This window comes from Miniopterus schreibersii (assembly GCF_964146895.1).
Source record: "Miniopterus schreibersii genome assembly, chromosome: 19".
In the NCBI taxonomy this organism is placed as follows: Eukaryota; Metazoa; Chordata; class Mammalia; order Chiroptera; family Miniopteridae; genus Miniopterus; species Miniopterus schreibersii.
In genome coordinates this window covers 39,994,786-40,001,409 of record NC_138119.1, presented here as the reverse complement: position 1 = coordinate 40,001,409, position 6,624 = coordinate 39,994,786, and positions in this window count along the sequence as shown.

The window sequence follows — 6,624 nt, the reverse complement described above, 5'->3', positions numbered from 1 at the left end:
AATCCTAAGCATAAGGCTTGAGAGGTCACTTGCATAGAATAGCCACTGGAAATGGCTTGGATGAACTTGCAGGTGGGAAGGGATGGGGCCTCCGGGAATCACGGGGTGGGGCCAAAGGTGTCAGCCGGGTACTGGACATTCACATATGGCTCCTGCCTGCTGGCTGTGTGGGTGGAGGGCTTGCCAAAGGAGCAATGGCCTCTGCCAGCTCTTCTGCCTGGGAAAAACCTGCCCCTCCAGCTCTCATCCCAATTTCAGGCAGGTTAGTTCCTCCCTAAGTGTCCCAGATTCCTTTCAAGCTGCTCCCTGGCACTGGAGCTCAAAGGGAGCATGTCTGAGTCCATGTATAGGCCCTTTAAGAGGAGCTGCCTGGGACTCCCACACCCTCTGTAACTCTCAGTGACAGTCCCTGCTGGTTTTTACAGCCTGAAGTTGTGGGGGTTTCTCTTCCTGGCTCTGGAGCCCTGGACTGGGGGACATGATATGGGGCTGGCACCCCTCACTCCTCCAGGAAACCTCCACCTCCAAGATGTCCCTCCTGGGTTTAAACCGTGGCACCAGGTGTGGGCCCACGGTGAGTCTCGGATTCAGTCCTGATCTGCCCGCATCTCCCCTCCAACTGGTCTCAGTCCTTCTTCAGCTCCCTGGTTGTAGGGGTTCTGTTCAGCCAGAATTCAGGAGGTTTTGAGTGATGGTGATTCTGTATTTTAGTTGTCATTTTAATGTGGCTGTGGGAGGCGGCAGCTGTTACCTGCGCCGCCATCTCGTTTTCTCTAATTAATGTATTTTCAATAGACAAAAATCTCCTCATTGTAAGTCATAGTCATTGACCTCTTTGTCTCCCTCCGGGAGTCTATTGTGATGTGAATGTTATTAAGTTATCAGTCCTTATAACCTGGTGAATAAGCCCTTGTTAATAATGTAGAATGTCTCCTTTTAGTTTTTCTTATATTTGGAAAATAGAGATTTAAAAATTGGCAATATTTTAAAAAGTCATAAGAACAATGACTTATTGAGAACAATGGTTTATTGAGTTCCATAATCAATTTCTTGTTAATTTTGATTATTTGTCAGTGTATTTATGAATTCAGGTATTTCTTAGACTTACAAATTTTTTATTTCATTTCAAAGATAGGACTTGTCTAGAAACTTGTAAATCAGAGTTCTTTTCATGGATTTTTTAAAAAGATGTAATTTATTTATAAATGTATTAGAGTAAAAAGCAATGATTGTCTATAAATAACAAAACCTATAGCAGCAAGTAAAAGATTCGATGATAATAAGTAATTCATCTCCAATTTCCTCCTTGACCCTTACACAAAAACCCACTCTGCCCTCACGTACCGGTGTCAAGCAATAATGGAAATTTTGCCCTCAGGTCTACCGCATTCTTCCCCAGACTCCCCTCTTCTCCTTCATAGCTGTCGGAGCCGGGATAGAAAACCCAGCCTCCAGCTCTCCCTTACCACAGGACTCCCGGTGCAGCTCACACAGCAGAGCAGATATGTGGCTGAAAAGAAAACTGACACCTACTATGAAGGGCTCCTTGTGGATGACTGGGATCAAATTTTTTTTAATGGCCTCATATCCATTTCCATACAGGGACTTCTCATACCTCAATTCAGGGAGTGACCTGAAAACTTCCTCCCACACTGAATGGACTGATAAAGACATCAAGACTAGACAAAGAATAAATGACAGGACCAGACCGGAACACCTGTACTAGAGCAGAGCAGAGCTTAGCTGTGTAGCCTGAAAGGGAATTCACCCAGGACAGCCTCACCCCAGGGCCCCCTCAGAGCCACAGTGCTTCACAATTCAGAAGTAGCACAATAGAGCTGCTTCCACATCGATGCAGCTTCATCATTCTCCTGTAAAAACACTGAGCTTCTCAACAGCCATGCTATTCTCCCAGCCATGCTGTAACACCATTGAGTTATTTTCAATGAATGAAGTCTCCTTTTCACCGCACCCCAACTTAAGGTCTTCAGCTGACATTGAATTGAAGACAATGACCATCAGTTAACAGACACTAGATACCAGAGCCAGACTCAGACCCCATCCCCATCTCCATAGCAGACCCAAAATGAAAAGCTAACCCCTAGACCCAAAGCCAGACACTGGACCATGAATGCCAGACACTAGATGCCAGAGACTGTCTGACACAAGACACCATATGTCAGACCTGGCGATGTAGCTGCACATGGACCCCACACAGGAATCCAGGAAACCAGCTTCACCCAACCAGAATCCAGACACCAGACAAAGAGCCAGATCCAGTTCAACCTAAACACCACAGACACTGGAGTCAGAACTCAGATCCATGATTAGGAACCCAGATCTTTTAAGTGGGTGCTGGACACCAGATACCAGTTACCAGATGCAAGATGCCAGACACAGGAGCTGAACCACAGACTCCAGACCCTTGCACTGTCAAGAGGACTCTAGAGCAGGGACCCAGGACCCTAAGCTTAAAACCTAACCCTGGGGGTGGAGTGGGTCAATGGGGGGTGGGGATAGGACATTTGTAACACTTTCAACAGTAAAGATAAATTGGGGGGGAAATAAAAGCAAGGAACGCAAAACAAAACCCAATTGAAAGACATTTAGAAATCTTTTTTTAAATGGACTTAATTTCATCAATAAACTTATTTGTCATTAAAAAAATTAATAACCCAACCACTAAAACATTAACCCACAACTCTATACCGGTAAAGCCCTGACCACTGAAATGTCAAACAAATATAACCATGAAACTTTACTGTACAAAACATCGTGAGATTAAATAAAGCATGAGACTCTGGGCACCAGATGAATGAGGCTGATGCCAGTGATATACACTCTACAGTTTCACATTGAACTTTTTTCTAAGTTAAAAGAGTGCACACTAAAATAATCATAAAATTTAATTCAACTAATCACAGATCATCAAAAAACTGGAGTGGTTCCCTCCTATGAGTTTGTTTGTTTGAATCCTCACCAGAGGATATTTTTTCCATTGCATTTCAGAAAGAGTGTGGTAGGGGACAGACCGGGGCCAGGGATCGAGCATGCAACCACAACTGAGGCATGCCCCCTTGGCTGGAATCCAACCCGGGGCCCTTCAGTCCATGGATCAACACTCTAACCACTGAAACAAATCAGCTAGGGCCTCTCCTATAAGTTTTAGAAGGTGGTTTTTCTATGCCAAACTAGAAATCTGAGCTCCAAAATAGCACATTCCTCTTTGTAAAACTGTATATCTAACCTAAGCCATCTTGTTTTCAAATTTGGAAGCTTACAAATATATATTTTACGTTACAAATTATGAATAAAATAAACCTTCAAGTTATTTTTAATGCTCCTTCCCCAATAAGAACTTACTATTTGAACATTCAGAGACATTAAGCCTTTAATCTAAGTTCACAGAACTGGGCCCCTTTTATACAAAGGTTTCTACTCAACTAAGGTAATTTCTGCAAGAGGATCCTTAAGAATAAGTTGTCGAGCATAAGATGCATAAATAAATATTTCTTATAGATACAAACAGAAGTTGAACATATAATCAATGAAAAGACCCAATAGCAATGAAACTGATAAAAAGCCTAGCCACAACCTTAACAAGAATATGCAGGATCTGCACGAATGAGGATTTAAAATGTTACCCACAAAAAAGAAACTTGAACAAATAAGTGAAGAGCACCTTACATCTATAAGTTCAATTTACCAGGAAGACCCAATTTCAATGCACCTAATTACATAACGGAAATTATATAGAACAGAGCTACCAAAATAGAAAGTGTCATAATCATAATACGAGACCTAATACACCGCTCTCATTCAGGAATAGAGCAAACCTCTTTCAGACCAATAGATTCCCACACAAAAAATTAGTAAGTAAAAGAGAAAATAAAACAATGTGAGCACAACATAAATTTAACTTTTCCTGCTGACCTGCGCTGTTATTCCCAAAATGCGCTAGAGATGGCAGCAGAGAAGCATACGTGGAACATTTTTTAAAGCGACCATATTGTACTTTATATAAAGCAAATTTCAAGAAATTGCAAAGTGGAAAACAGTATGAAGGTTCCTCAAAAAATTAGAAATGGAGCTGCCTCTTGACCTAGTGATTCCACTCCTAGGAATGTATCCTAAGAACCCTAAAACATTAATCAGGAAGAACATATGCACCCCGATGTTCATAGCAGCACAGTTTACAACAGCTAAGATCTGGAAACAGCCCAAGCGCCCATCAGTAGATGAGTGGATAAAAAGCTGTGGGACATTCACACCGTGGATACTACGCAGCTGTAAAGAAGAATCTCGTACCCTTTGGGACAGTATGGATGGACCTGGAGAATATGCTGAGTGAAATAAGCCAGGCAGAGAAAGACAAACATCCCATGATCTCGCTTATACGTGGAATCTAAAGAACTTAATAAACTGCTGAACAGAACAGATTCAATGACGTGGAAGCATAGATGAGACTGACGAATGTCGGAGGGATGGAGGAGGGCGGGTGGGTGGAGGGGGAGAGAGTAACCGAAGAATTTATATGCACATATGCACAACCCAAGGACACGGACAATGGGGGGGAGAGGGACTGGGGAGGGGGAAGGGACGTGGTGGAACGGGGCATTGGGGAGAAAAAAAGGACATCTGTAATATTGTAAACAAAAATAAAATTAAAAAAATAAAAATAAATAAATTACATAAAGTATGTTTCTTGAGCTCATTTCAGTTAATCTGAAAATCAATAATAAAAGGGAAGTAGAGAGTCCTTTAAATCTGAAATTATGAAATACACTTCCAAATAACTCCACACAAAAAATCACAATTGCAGTTAGGAAATAATTTGAATTGAGTGACAGTACAAATAGTGGCTACCACAGGCAGATCATTCAGCTTCCAAAATGATCAAAGGTTCAAAGTCAGTGGTTCTCAACGAAAGGAGATTTTGAAATGTGTGGAGATAGTTGAGACTGTCATGAGGGTGGTTGGTAAGAGAGGGTGTTACCTGCATACATAAAATGGAGCTAATGCCTGGCCGGGCATGGCTCAGTGGTTCAGCATTGACCTAGGATCCAGGGCATTGCAGTTCGATTCCGGCTCAGGGCACATGCCTGGCTTTTGGGCTTGATCCTCAGCAGGGGGCATGCAGGAGGCAACCAATCAATGACGACTCTGTCATCATTGATGTTTCTATCTCTTTCTCCCTCTTCTTTCCTCTCTCCGAAATCAATAAAGATATATATTTCTTTTTAAAAAAGAAAGAATATAGAGCTAATGAATGTTAATAAGATCCAAATTCAATGCAATTAACATAATGATCAGAGCATATATGCATATAAGTTCTTTGATTAATCTCAATGCAGAGGACAATGCCCCGCAACAAAGAATTATCTGGCCCAAAAGGTCAATGGTACAGAGAATGAGAAACCATTCTCTGTGTGGAGCATGATGAAGGGTCAAATTCAATAGAGACGTCATGTCAGTTTCCATCCTAGATCTGAAGCAATGCCTCTCTTTGAACAGGCAGCACGGAAGCTTAAACCCAAAGAACAAAAACACAGCCAGCCCTCCTGCAAAGATTAGAGAGGAGTTTCCCAGGCAGAGAAGACTCCCCTGAAGGCTCGGGAGGGAAGGAAGGCCTGGCACCTTAGCAGGCTGCCTCACGCTGATCAGCCACAGCAGGCATCTCATGGTCACAGCTCCTTTTCATTGCTCATAAATCACTCTTTCATAGCTGTTTCCTAATGATACTTAGAATCAATCAACTTACTCCTTTATTTTTATTTTTTTAATTTATCTTTATCGTTGAAAGTGTTACAGATTCCCCCCCTTTTCCCCATTGATCCTTTCCACCCCCCATTCACCTTCCCCACACTGTCGTCTGTGTCCATGGGTTACGCATATAAGCATGTAAGTTCTCTGATTAATCTCTCTCCCCCACTCCCCAACCTCTGCCTTCCCTCTGAGATCCCTCAGTCTGCTCCATGCTTCTGTGTCTCTGGATCTATTTTGTTCCTCAGTCTATTCTGTTTATTAGATTTCACATAAGAGTGAGATCATGTAAAACCAAATCAGGAGGAATCAGAAAACCTGAATAGGCCAATAACAACTGATGAAATCAAAGCAGTAATAAAAAAAACTCCCAGCAAACAAAAGCTCTGGTCAGATGGCTTCACAGGGGAGCTTTCTAATTAAGTTATAGGGTTAGATAGTTTATTAAAATTTTTTCTTGCTTTTTGAGGTAAGCCTGTAGTGCTATAAATTTTCCTCTCAGGACTGCTTTCACTGTGTCCCTTAGATTTGAGGTTGTTGTGTGTTCATTTTCATTTCTTTCCAGGAAGTTTTGTATTTTTCTTGATCTTAATGGTAACTCATTCGTTGTTTAATAATGTTATTTAGCCTCCATGTGTTTGAATGTTTCTGAGTGTTTTTACTGCATCTTACTCTTTTAGATTCCAGAACTCACCATCTAAAGTTTTCTCTTTCAAAATGTCGACATTTGCAATATCGTGGGTTCCTCAGATAACCTACATGTGGCACAAAGTTACTTACAAAATACTTCTGGTTTCTAGAACACCATGGGTCCATGCCCTAAACTCATTTAACCTTAAGAATCTTGTTACTATTCTATTT